The sequence below is a fragment of the Mastigoproctus giganteus genome, chromosome 11 (genome assembly GCF_048544385.1).
Source record: "Mastigoproctus giganteus isolate SK-2022 chromosome 11, ASM4854438v1, whole genome shotgun sequence".
In the NCBI taxonomy this organism is placed as follows: Eukaryota; Metazoa; Arthropoda; class Arachnida; order Uropygi; family Thelyphonidae; genus Mastigoproctus; species Mastigoproctus giganteus.
This window is the reverse complement of record NC_143585.1, coordinates 80019338-80033469: the sequence shown is the minus strand read 5'-3', so window position 1 is coordinate 80033469 and position 14132 is coordinate 80019338. Positions and strand designations below refer to the sequence as shown.

The 14132-nt window shown below is 36.7% G+C and overlaps 1 protein-coding gene across 1 annotated transcript in view; it reads left to right on the top strand.

Annotated features, from left to right (window-relative positions):
* Tim17b (Translocase of the inner mitochondrial membrane 17b) overlaps positions 1-14132 on the top strand; it is a 103822-nt gene that overhangs the window by 50032 nt on the left and 39658 nt on the right. The window lies entirely within an intron of this gene.

Sequence of the window (14132 nt, the reverse complement as noted above, 5' to 3'; positions counted from 1 at the left end):
TTGGAAATCCACTATTAACATTTAATTATGTTTTATAATTAATTATACTAAATGAACAAGTTAGTGCAAAGCATAATTGCACTAACTTGATAATAAAAAGTAAATCTCTGAAGTGGGTGAAATGGCATAATTTCTGTTACATCTCATATTGTGAATGCCTTCACAAGTTGCCGTGATATTGTACTACCTTGAATAAACAACACTTTGCCAGTAGAAGTAGACTAATATTAGTTATTCTCAGCAGATACCACCACCACCCAGGCAGAACCATTTTGAAGCTTGTTGGCCTCTCATTGGTAGGCACCTCAGTGACAACCCAGTTATGAAGTATAACTCCACAATATGAGAGATGCCAGATGGTGTGTTGATAGTAAGGACTAAAAAGGGGTTTAGGGCTGAAAGTCTCAGACCACAGGAAATTTATTAGACAAACTAATTAGTGTAAAAGCATCAAAGCGTTGCTCATTCAAGGTAGTGTAATATCATGGCAACTCATGAAGACATTCACAATATGAGATGTAACACAGAAACGATGCCATTTCACCTACTTCTGTGATTAATACGAACTAAAATGATGCTTTGCACTAACTTGTTTGTCTAGTAAATTCCCCATAGTCTGAGGCTTTCAGCCCTAAACCCCTTTTTAATTTTTAATTAATTATACTTATTGTTCTTGTTCCTGTAATGATACTAGATGTTTCTCTTGTTTTTATTTTATTAAAAGAAAAATCCTGAATACAGTTTATAAGGATCATTCAAATGAAACATGGTGCTTTGGGAATGAAGTTGGTACAGATACAACAGAAATGACTACACCTGTAGAACAGAAAAAATATTCCTTCTAAGACCAGAATGAAAGTATAGGAGAGGGTACAATGGATGTAGTTTGTGCTGAGAATAATATGGATATGTGCAGATTTGTCAAGCAGGATGGGGGGGGGATGTTCTTTTTTGATAAGACCATTGTTGAGTTTTATTGCTCTGTGACAGTGTGAAGCCTCTAGGCTCAGGTGCACTAATGTGGGTGGAGAGTGCTGCAACACCTAGCCTACAGTTACAACCTATCACTGTTTTTAACTATATGAAACTCTGAACTGTTTATTTCAAAAGTCTATGTTGTATTTGAATGCCCCCTTAGATTATTAGCCTTGCAGAATTATTGCTTGCCTGGCTTCCACAAACCATAGAGCTAAAAGTCTTGGCTAGGAAATTAGCTGGTTAAATAGAAGTCACAGTTTTTATGAGTGTAAGTTGTGTATGTAGTGATGTTTTTATGAGTATAAGTTGTTTCACAGTTTTTATGAGTGTAAGTTGTGAGATAGTGTAGTTATGCATAACTACACTATCCTGAGTGTAGTACCACACGGTTAGTATGTTGCTCTGGGATTACTGCTACCCATATGCAGTACATTGCATTTATCAATGTTAAACTTCAATTGCTATGTAGCATACTATCATTAACCACCCTGCCAACCTTTGTATAATCCACAAACTTGGACATTAAACCTAATATACCTTCAATATCATTGATAAATATAGAAACCAACAATGGGCCCAACACCAAACCATGGGGGACTACATTAATGACATTAATCCATGAAGAGCAATGTCTATTGATTACCACTCTGTCTTCTTGCACTCAACCATTCTTTTATCCATAGCATCAACTTGCTCTTAATTCCGCAGTGCTCCAATTTGTACAGCAGTCTTTTATGTGCAGTAGTATCAAAAGCTTTCCTGAAATCCAAGTGTACGATAGCAGAATTATTTTTTGCATCCAGTTCCTTTGTTGACACATCATAGTAACTGATCAATTCGTCAAACAAGATTTCCTCTTAACAAACATTTCCATGCTGTGTTTGAAGCATAATTGCGGCCTTGTCTAGATTATTCTGCATTACTCCTCTTACCAGTGACTTCGTTATTATTTTCCCTGAAACAGAAGTTAAATTAACAGGTCTGTATTACTCATGTCACCTTTTCGTGCCCCTTTTTGAATTGGGGATACATTCGCACATTTCCAGTCTGCGGAGACCTTCCCTTAATCCAGGAATGCTCTCATAATTATGCCTAAGGGTTTGCTTATTTCCTTTGCTGCCTCCCTTAACATAACTTGATAGATCCCGTCCACCCTAGGTGCATTTCTTCTGTTTAACTTCAACTTTCCTCTCAGTTATTACAGAATCATTTAATATCCTGTTAGAGCTTGATAAACTTCTGGGATATCCTTCCCTAAAGAATTCCTCATGTGCAAACGTAGATGCAAAATACTCGTTCAGTTTTTCTGTACCCTGAGCAAGATCATCAACAGTTGAACCATCATTATCAAGTGGACCAATTTGATTCATCCCCTTCTAGAGTACATAAGTAAAGAAGCTTTTGCTGTTTTTCTTTGAATCCTTTTCCAAAGAGGTCTTGCAATCTGCCTTTGCTTGCCTGATCTCCTTTGCAGCTTGATTACAGACTAGTTTATATGTATCAGAGACCTTCTGTCTTGCCCCATAATTTATATGCATCCATGCACTTTTCTTCTCTGTTTTGTTTCATCAGTTCATCTGACATCCATTTGGGCATATATCTTGAAGAGTATTTCTTAGTTGGTATGAAAAGTATAGTAGCTTCTCTGTTTAATTCCTTGAACACTTCCCATTTAGAATTTGTTGATGGTGAAATCATCAGTTGGTTCCACTATATAGAATTTAAAAACTGTCTGAGACCACTGTAGTCTTGTGCAAAAGCAAAAACCCCCTCCCTTTACACTTGATGGTACTTGCATCTTTAAGTAAATTCCAAATCAATACACTGTGATCACTGCCACCCAGTTTTTCTTTTATCTGTGTTGAATTCACTGCAAACTCTGGGTTGAAATGGTTTAGAATTGTAATAAGTTCATGATAATTTATCATATAATAAATTACTGTGGAATAGTTATTTATTTTTATAAAAATAAAATGTTTTGACTTGATTTTATTCTTTATCAGGAAATAATGGTTGAAAGGGGAGGTTTGGTTAAATTCTGTTCAGATGATGTTGCAAATTTATGTCAGATTTTCTATATGAGCTCAAGTAAAGCATCAAATTCTACACTGCATTCATCTGTTTAACCTTCAAAGTTATTTATCGAAAATATAATTGGATCGATTATATTCTCTTCAATTAAACAATTCTTATGCCAGTAATTTTCCTCAATATCTTTTACGTGTCTAACACACTCAGCCCATCTGTTAGCTGATACATTGTCCAATGCTTCTTGCCATATCATTTTTACATTGCTTTCATTATAGGGCATATTCCTGCAAATATTTTTCATAATATTGTTTAGTCTGTGCCCAACAAGACTCAATCTCCATTGTACAAAATGTATCCTTCCACAGTAGACATTCCGATAGTGTGCTTAGCACAATATTCACATTAATGCTGTACTAACTCTGACCTTCATATACAATCTGAAGTGAACTCATCGACTGCAATGACAGGCTTGTTTCGTTTCCATCATTTTTTGGCGTTGGTAGTTCTTTTTTTGACAAAGCATTTGTCGCAGTAATTCTGCCAACACCAAGCAAGTTGCTTGGTGTTGGCAGAGGTACTGTCTGTCTATGAAAGAACAGCCAAAACTGTTCTTTTCTGAGCTATACTCTGCATTCTTTTTTGATGCAAATAATAAACTCCTTCATTCATCTTATTGTCAGCCCATGCCATTTGTACTTTAGAATTCGGAAGAATGGAAAAGGCCTATTCTCATTTAATTGTTCATAGCAACTTTGTTGCAAAGTTGCTTAGAATATTTTTTGTTATTTAGAATACAGATGTCCCTCAACCTATCGTGGCTAATTTAGTAGCCTTTAAATGTGCACAAGCTAAAGCATACTATATTCACCATCAGAGTCAAAAGTAAATGTGGATTCATTTTGCATCTTCTTGATTAGACCGGGGTTCGAGCCCGTCACCACCAAATACAGAGGATGCGGAAAGGTCAGGGAATGACCACCGCATATCCTGGAGGCTCAGAACAAAGCTTGAGTTAAGTAATCTGATAATATCCTATCGTGGCTAATCTAGTAGCCTTTAAATGTGCACATGCGGTGGGGGGGCTCAGAACAAAGCTTGAGTTAAGTAATCTGATAATATCCTATTGTGGCTAATCTAGTAGCCTTTAAATGTGCACAAGCTAAAGCATACTATATTCACCATCAGAGTCAAAAGTAAATGGGGATTCATTTTGCATCTTCTTGATTAGACCGGGGTTCGAGCCCGTCACCACCAAATACAGAGGATGCGGAAAGGTCAGGGAATGACCACCGCATATCCTGGAGCAATATGGCCTTATTTGCTAATGCTCCTAAAAACCAAATAACAAACAACAAACATCATTTTACATCATTTGTTACCAGTCAACTAGCCCTTGGATAAAATCCAGAAAATGAAGGGAAATCGTGGCTAATCTAGTAGCCTTTAAATGTGCACAAGCTAAAGCATACTATATTCACCATCAGAGTCAAAAGTAAATGGGGATTCATTTTGCATCTTCTTGATTAGACCGGGGTTCGAGCCCGTCACCACCAAATGCAGAGGATGCGGAAAGGTCAGGGAATGACCACCGCATATCCTGGAGGCTCAGAACAAAGCTTGAGTTAAGTAATCTGATAATATCCTATCGTGGCTAATCTAGTAGCCTTTAAATGTGCACAAGCTAAAGCATACTATATTCACCATCAGAGTCAAAAGTAAATGGGGATTCATTTTGCATCTTCTTGATTAGACCGGGGTTCGAGCCCGTCACCACCAAATACAGAGGATGCGGAAAGGTCAGGGAATGACCACCGCATATCCTGGAGCAATATGGCCTTATTTGCTAATGCTCCTAAAAACCAAATAACAAACAACAAACATCATTTTACATCATTTGTTACCAGTCAACTAGCCCTTGGATAAAATCCAGAAAATGAAGGGAAAATGTGTCTCACTTTTCATCAGTCCTATAGTATAATGGATGCCACCTTGCAGAACTACTTACAATAGTCAGTGCTCTTGGAGAAACATTTTCTAACATCTCTGCAATATCATCTTATTTCCCAGAGTTCATGGTCCTGAAACATAAAAATTAATAACAGCCACTTAATTTCACACCAAAGGGCCTTTATCCCTATAACAGACTGTTCACTATATGGGTGCTCAAGTGAGCTCTAACCTTTTCTTGAGGCAAGTGCTGTTGGACCAGATGGCATTCATTATGAAATGATTAAACATCTTTCTCAAAAATCTATGGATCACCTGCTTGTTCCCTGTAACAGTGTCTTTATTGAAGAGCAGTTTCCAGATGTTTAGTGAAAGGCAATCATCCTTGCTTTTGCTAAGCCAGGAAAAGATTCTAAAATTCCTACTATCAATCTATTACTCTGGCTAGCTGTTTATGCAGAAGCCTGAGGAGAATGATCAATGCTCATCTTATATGGTATTTAGAATCAAATGATCTCCAGCATTCAGTATGGCTCTGAAGGACTAGGTCCACTCTGGACCATTTAATTTGAGTGGGAACATCCATCCAGGATTCTTTCATAAAACGAAAAAAGTGTATGATGCAACTTGGAGGTTTGGCATTTTAAAACACCTATATAGCCACTGTCTTAGAGGGCACCAGTATTTTTAAAAATTTTTAACCGATCAGTCTTTCCAAGTTTGTGTAGGATCCATGCTATCTCTACCCTTTTGCCAAGAGGACGGAGTACCGCAAGGATCGGTTTTAAGTGTTACACTTTTCATCTCCTTTAAATTCCATCACAGAACAACTTCCTCTGACTGTAAACATCAACCTCATGTCGATGACTAGCATATTAGCATTAGCATTAGTAGAGGCATATGATGCAAGAAAGCAAGCTTATTCAGCATCAGCCAAAAAAAAAAAAAAAAAAAACCCTCTCCCATTTCACCCCTCCGTTCGTTCAAAATACCTGTCCAGTTGAGCTTTAAATTTGTTTAGGCTATCAACTTCAACAACAAGTGATGATGGAAGTCGGTTCCACCAACCAACCACCCGCTGGCCAAAGGCAAATTTCCGCACATCTATCCGACATCCGTCCTTCCTCAATTTGAATTTATGCCCTCTGAGGGGATTATTCTGAGAAAGATGAAGAATCCCATTGGCATTGAGCATGCTCAAACCATTCAAAGCCTTATACACCTCTATCAGATCACCTCGCCGGTGCCTAGTCTCCAGACTCTGTAATTTGCAAAACTTAAGCCTTTCTTCGTAAGAGCAACCCTTTGTTCCATTTACTAATCTTGTTGCCCTTCTCTGTACCCGTTCCAGCAGCTCTACATCCTTCTTGAAATGAGGCCTCCAGACCTGTATACAGTACTCAAGATGTGGCCTAACCATTGCCTTATACAAGGGAATAATCACCTCCTTATCCCTGCTAGAAAAATTCCTGTATATCATTGACAAGACACCATGAGCTACTCTTGCAGCTCGTCTGCACTGCTCAGAGAACTTCATATCTGTCTGCACAATTACCCCCAGGTCCTTTTCATTCTCCACCACTGTCAGTGTAGTACCGCAGAGTTGATACATTGCTCTGGGGTTACTGTTACCCATATGTAGTACTTTACGTTTGTCAATGTTAAACTTCATTTGCCACCTCTCAGCCCATCTGTTCAACCTTTCCAGATCCTGTTGCAGCAGCATAGCGTCAGTAGTGTCCTTAACGACCCTGCCAACCTTTGTATCATCTGCAAACTTAGACATTAAACTTGATATCCCATCATCAATATCATTCATAAACACCGAAAACAACAATGGACCCAACACTGAACCTTGAGGAACTCCACTAATAACATTAGTCCACGTTGAGCAGTGTCCATTGATTACCACTCTCTGTCTTCTGCCACTCAACCATCCCCTTATCCATAGCAGCAATTTGCCTCCAATGCCACACTGCTCCAATTTGTGTAGCAGTCTTCCATGTGCAACAGTATCAGAAGCCTTTCTAAGATCCAAATATATAATATCAAAATTATTCCCTGCATCCAGTTCTTTTGTGACTACATCATAGTATCCAATCAAATTGGTCAGGCAAGACCTGCCCTTAACAAAACCATGCTGCGTCTGAGCTATAACTGAATTCTTGTCTAGATGATCCTGCAGTGCTTCTTTAACCAGTGCCTCCATTAATTTACCTGGAACAGAAGTTAAACTAACAGGTCTATAATTACTTGTGTCAGCCTTTGATTCTCCTTTGTGAATTGGGGTTACATTTGCACATCTCCAGTCTATGGGTACCTCCCCTGAGTCCAAAGAAGCTCTCATAATTATGGCTAGGGGTTTGCATACTTCCTTTGCTGCCTCCTTTAATATAACTGGATAGATCCCATCCACCCCAGGTGCCTTTTTTATGTTTATCCTCAACAATCTCTCCTCCACTTTCCTCTCAGTTATTACAAAATCATCCAGCTCACTGCCAATGTTTACTTTACCTACATCATTCTCCTTCCTGAATAACTCCTCATGCGTGAATGTAGATGCAAAATACTCGTTTAGATTGTTAGCCACCTGAGCAGGATCCTCAACTGTTGAACCATCAATATCCAGTGGACCAATCTGATTCATCCCTTTCCTTCTCGAGTTCAAGTATGTAAAGAGCTCCTTTCTGTTTTTCTTTGCATCCTTTGCCAAGGATTTTTCGTAGTCTGCCTTTGCCTGCCTAATCTCCTTTGTGACTTGGTTACAGACCAACTTATATCTATCATAGGCTTCCATGTCACCCATTAATTTGTATGTATCCCATGCATTTTTCTTCTCTGCCACATGTCTCATTAGTCCATCTGACAACCATTTAGGCCTAAACCTTGAACAGTATTTCTTAGTTGGTATGTAAAGCCTGGTAGCCACCAAGATTAGTTCCTTGAATGCTTCCCATTTTGAGTTTGCTGTTGGTAACATCATCAGTTGGTCCCACTGTATAGAATTTAAATACTGTCTCAGACCATCATAGTCGCCTTTACGAAAACAAAAACCCTTCCCTTTACCCCTGATGGTAGTTACCTCCTTGAGTAAATCCCACTTCAACACACTGTGATCACTGCCACCTAGTGGTTCATTTATCTGCAGGTTCTTAATGCATGAAGAATCACTACTGATAATCAGATCAAGAGTATTGCTCCCTCTTGTTGCCTCACGAACATGCTGATGTAGAAAACAATCATCCAATAAATCCACAAAAGCCTTGCTAGTGTGCGAGTGACCAACCCACAAATTCCAGTCAATATCTGGGAAATTAAAATCCCCCATTATAAGACTCTGATTTACTGGCCCACTCTATTTCCCTGTACAATATATTATTATACTCATCGGAGTCATTAGGCCTATAGCACACTCCTACTCTCAATTTTGATTTCCCTATGCTTATGTCACACCAAACTGACTCGACACTGCCCTGTCCATCGATGTCAACTGGCTTCACTTCCTTTGACTTTATGTGTTTCTTAATTAATAGCATAACCCCTCCTCCCCTCCCCTCCTGTCCTGTCTATCCTTTCTATATACATTGTATTCCCCAAATTCCAGTTCCGCATTACTTATATCTGTGTGACACCACGTCTCTGATATCCCAACAATATCTGCCTTTGATGTTTTGAGCAATACCTCAAATTCATCAAATTTATTTACCAAACTCCTAGCATTGGTGTACACGCAGGTATACATGCACCTGTTTCTATTCTTAGCTACCCTAACACAACCCATGTGTTTACTTGTAACGCAATGACTACCAGCAGTCTCTGAAATATCCTGCGTCTTGTTTTTCAGACTTCTGCTCATTTGAATAGAAGCAGTGCAAGAATCACTTCCACCTCTGCCAGTGGCTACTGTTAATCTATTAATCCTTGTATCCCCCCCAATATTTTCTCAGTCATGCAACATGAGGGTTGCTGAAAGACAACTGCAGCAAGCTGTTGCTTGCCTTAAATCCTGGGCATTACCTAATGGACTAAGGGTCTTGTAGCAAAAGATTACTTGCATACGTTTTTGTTGTAAGTGTAATTTTCATTCTGAACATGAATTTAGGCTTGGACAAAATGCTATTCCAGTAGTGCTAGGCACAAAATTGTTTTGACCCGTTTTTGATTTTTAAAAAAAAAAATTTTTTTTTGAACTTTCTTGAACATATCCAACTTCTCACAAAACATACAAAGAGGCTTGAATATACCTGGACCCATTTCTCCACTTCAGATTTTCTCTATTTCATGGATGGGTTCCTGTCGTTTGGTTAAAATTGTACTTAATAGGTGCAGAACCTTTCACACCTTCCCAAATTCTTTCTTTGTCCTTAAGTATCGTCGATACCGTGGAATGTGATAACTTCAAGTCACGTGCTATCGTATTCATTTTCTTTCCACCTTCATACTGCTGGATAGTTTTCATTTTACACTCTAAATCAATAGTTTTCCTTGACTTCTCAGCTGGCATATATGTAGATGAAGGCATTTTCCTTTTACTAAACATTTTATGGGTATTTCAGTAGAATTTTAATTAATACACCACACGCAACAGATGCTTAAAAGCGACTGAGTGTATGTGCCTGGTGCTGTCCTCAGGCCTCCTGTTATCGATGTGCCTCCTCACCTGGGTTATGGGTGTCCTCAGTAGTGACTTCTGATTTATTATTAATTAATTATTATTATTATTTTTTTTTTTTTTTTGTGGTCGTAAGTGTGGTCAGTCGTAAGTCGACGACCAAGTGTGTATGTATATATATATATATTTTTTTTTTTTTTTTTTTTTTTTTATATTATTATTTCATTAAATATAAATGCTTTAATTTCATTCCACAGTCGAGTGATATGTAGGAATGCTTATGCTGTACAGCAGGATATATTTGAACCAGCCATAACTTTATTGGCATTTCTGTCTTGGCTAGTTGTTATAAATGTAGATAACTGATTTTGATAAACCTAATTATGGAGTTGTTGGTGCTATATTCCAGAAGCATGCTTTTTAATATTTTCTCCTGTATGAGATATAGTAAATAATTTATTATATACCTTGCAAAATGCTCTTGACTTATTGTAGTTGTTTCAACCTCGTGTATTTTGCTTAACCGTTCATTATGAAAAAATACACATTCTCCTAGGTTTCTTTGAAAGAAGTGTTGGCCTGTAAACACTACCACAGTGGTAAAAACTTAAATGTCAAATGATTACACAACAAAAAAAATACACCTGAAAAATCTAGCTTAAATCTGCAGCAGGGTTAATTTTAATTTGTTCACTGCCAGTGAACCAGTATGTGTTGAGTAGGGAAGGACGAGTAGTTCCCAGTGTGCAGATAGTAGTACAGTGTGCCCTCAGTATGGCAGCTAAACAGTGTTGCCATTTAGATTTATGGAGTTTGTTTGGCTGATTGTGGGACATTTCAACTCAGTTTCAGTACACAGGATTTTAAGTGCATTTTTGGGACTATCCTACAAAAAGCAGGATGGGTGGTAACCCTATACATATATATAACATGCTGCATATATTTTTAATCCATATACTGCATACTTATTTTTAACATTTTATAACCTTGTCTTGGTGCATAATAGCCTTTATCACTAGTGCACTAATAAACCCTAAACCAAGCCACCTTAAATGTTAATTACATAAAGTTTGTCAGCCTGTTAATGATGCTTTAAGACGTTGAAATGCAGCTGTTATCTCTACATCACGAACTGGGACTACTCATATTTCAGAATGAGAATTTTCTTCGTTAATTGATACCCTCATTGTTATTGAGACTCATTACAGAGATTATTCTCCAGTTTCCTTTTTTTTTTTTTTTTTTAATATTATTTTACTGCTCAAGCCCATATACTACTTGTTGGCTAATATACTGATAGCACTTTTTTCTTTTTTAATATTATAATGTATAAAGTTCTTGAATGGCATGATGTACAGGTAGATTATACTGAGCAGCCACTTTATTAAATACACCAACTGAGTAGGAGTACATCCGACTAGCTCTCAAAACAGCCTAGATTCATTATGGCATGCACTCAGGTGCATGAGGTGTTGAAAGCATGGCTAACTAATGCTGGTCCATGTTGATTCAGTTGCTTAGAAATTGGATAGTTGCAGATCTCTACTTGAAAGAGTTCATTCCATCTCTTCCCACAGTGCTTAGTTGGATTGAGGTCTAGTGATTGGCAGACCACTGCAATAGGCTAAATTCACTCTCATATTTTTGGAATCAGTTTTGCACATTCTGGCCTTGTGACATGTCGCATTATCATGTTAGAGAAACCCATTTGCACATGGGTACATTGCAGCCACAAACGGCTGCAATGTACCCATGCCTGGCTAGAAACAATTTCCAGAAAACCTCTCATCCATTTCTTATATGGGGAAATAATTAAATGAAATAAACATTTCAACTTGTTGAATAATGGGCATAAAATTTAAAAAATAATGTCTAATGTGATTGTTTAGATTGTATAGGAAAAACTAAGTGCCTTATATCTGGTATGATACATGTTGTCAGTTGTGTAATAAAATTTAGATTCAGGTTTTAATTTGTAAGTCTGTTCACAGATATGTACTTCCAAAGAAACTTATGTAAGTTGTGCCATCTAATGTAGATTAAAATGTTTATCTCGTGGGAGACACTTTTAAAAGTTTTGCAAATTCCTGCTTTAAGCTTATCACTACAACTAAGTTTGATTGGCTCTTTGTAAGTTGGATTCAGCAGAAGTTTTCATCTTGTAAAATCTTATTTATTAGAACTTTTGCACATAAATTGCTTGAGAAAATGTCAATTTTTCATTAAAAAATGTAAATATATAAATTTTTTGGTAATTAAATATTTAAATTAAATATATTGAAGGTAGCTAGCCACATAGATCACAAAGTTTCGGTGAGCATGCTATAGGCTTAGGTTGAGCATCACTGATTTAGAGGATGACTTTTACAGGTAGTCCACTATGACAAGTGTGTCCTTTAGAAAGACATAAATCAAAACATTTTTCCATTGAGATAATTGGCATAAACAGGGGATGCATTCTTTTGAAATATATCTGCCCATAATTTGACATTGTTCTTACCATCCTGTAGTGCAGCATTTCCCAAACTGTGTTCCACGGAACACTAGTATTCCGTGAGATGTGAACAAGTGTTCTGCGAAAAATCATAATTAATAATTTAAAAAATAAATAAATAAGTTTTGCATATTTGTGGCATACACCACTTTTGTATCATTATAATTTTTAACATTATTTTATTTACCTATTTATTTATTTATTTTTTTTTTCTGTTATTAATATACTGACATAGACTAATAATCAAATAGACTGCGGAACACTATTTTGGCAGGCTTTGCATAGAAAAGTATGTGTAGGGGTAATGACATCTACGAAAAAGTAGCAATGTAGTGGTCTAATATGCCATTTGTATGCAATTTATCCTGGGATACATGGGTTGAAGGAAAGGTTGAAGCGAACCGATATCATAACTAAATTCACTTCTTTGTATAATTTTTTTTTTTGATAATTATCAATATTTTGAAATATTATTATTATTGTTAAAATAAATGACCGTGGATTTGTGGTTTAAAAAAGAAACTTTAAAACGAGACCAAAAATACTTCCTAGTATTGCAACTGTGGTCGATGAAAACGAACACAATATTGTCACACTTCAAAGTGAGGATGAACAATTGCAGCCTTTTTTCCCCAAAAATCCGAAGTGAAAAAACAGGAACCTACTAATAAAAGACCAAAATGAAAAAGTATGATGGAAGTTTGAATTTTGGCTTTACATGTGTTGGAAGTAAAGATGCTCCTGATGCACAGTACATTGTATGTAATAAAATATTAGCAAATAGTTCTTTCGTATCATGCCACTAAATTTGTGTTTTGTAAGTGTTCCTTAAATATATTGCGAGATGAAAAGTGTTCTATAAATATATTGTGAGATTAAAAGTGTTCCATTACTAAAAACATTTGGAGAACGCTGCCTTAGTGTTTAGTGGGGTTGTGGTGCAGCATAGATAGCAAGCCTTGAATGTGGCAATCACTCTCAAGCTTGTTCTTTGAAATCATGAAGTTTTGTTTGACAGTAAACATACAATCCAAAGTTATATATTACATCCTCCAGCCGACCGGGCTAGCCGAGTGGGTAAAGTACCTGCCCGGCAACCCAAAGGTCGCGGGTTCGATTCCCGCCTCGGGCTTGGATCAAAGTACTGCAAAAACCTTGGGGGGTGCAATATGGCCACAGAAGCCGATGCGCCAACAACTACCAAATCAAAAAAAAAAAAAAAAAAAACCATCCTCCAAGTTAATTGGGTGTCCACAAGCATTACTAAGCAAGAGGTTTTGTTTTCAGATTTTTTTCACAAGGTACACATTTTCTGTACTGTTGTTAAAGTTAAATAATCAAGCCTATGGCCATCAAAAGTTCATCGGTGTGCATGCAGCAGTACTTGCTGACCATTTTCCAGATATACTGCATGCAACAATATTGATGTTGTAACAAAGAAATATAAATGGAAATGTTGCAGGAGTCCTGTGCTTTAACAGCTGTTATATGTAGAATGCATTTGGAAGTATTTAGTTATCTGCTGTTGAACTCTAAGTATATTTAATCTTCTGTGAGTCAAATCCAAAGCATATGCTGTTAACCTGGCAGTACTGGCCTGACAGGTTACCCTCAAAAAAAAGTATGTTGAGCGTGCCAAATTTGAAATAAACCTGAAAACAGAAGTAATTTTTTTTTTTAATTTTTTAATACTATTCATATTCATGATGCATATTTATAAACATAAGGAGAAATATATTTTCATGAAATTTCAAAATTCATGTGAATGTTTGAAATTTTGTCCAATTAATGGCCTTTTAAACTAGATAATTTAACAGGATGTGCTCAATAGTCTCTTAAATTATCTAGTTTTATGTCTGAAGCCTTTTTTTTTTTGCAGTTTTTTTTTTTTTTTAATAAAAGTATGTTTATAACACACGTAACAGGTTTTTAAATTTTCAATTTTATTAGAACTTAAAAAGTACATACAGTAAGTGCTGTAATCTATTAAGCAAAGATATAATAATGTCAGTGTTTAATCAGAATTGAAATAATTATAATAATAATAAAAAAAAAACATTTTCAAGAAAG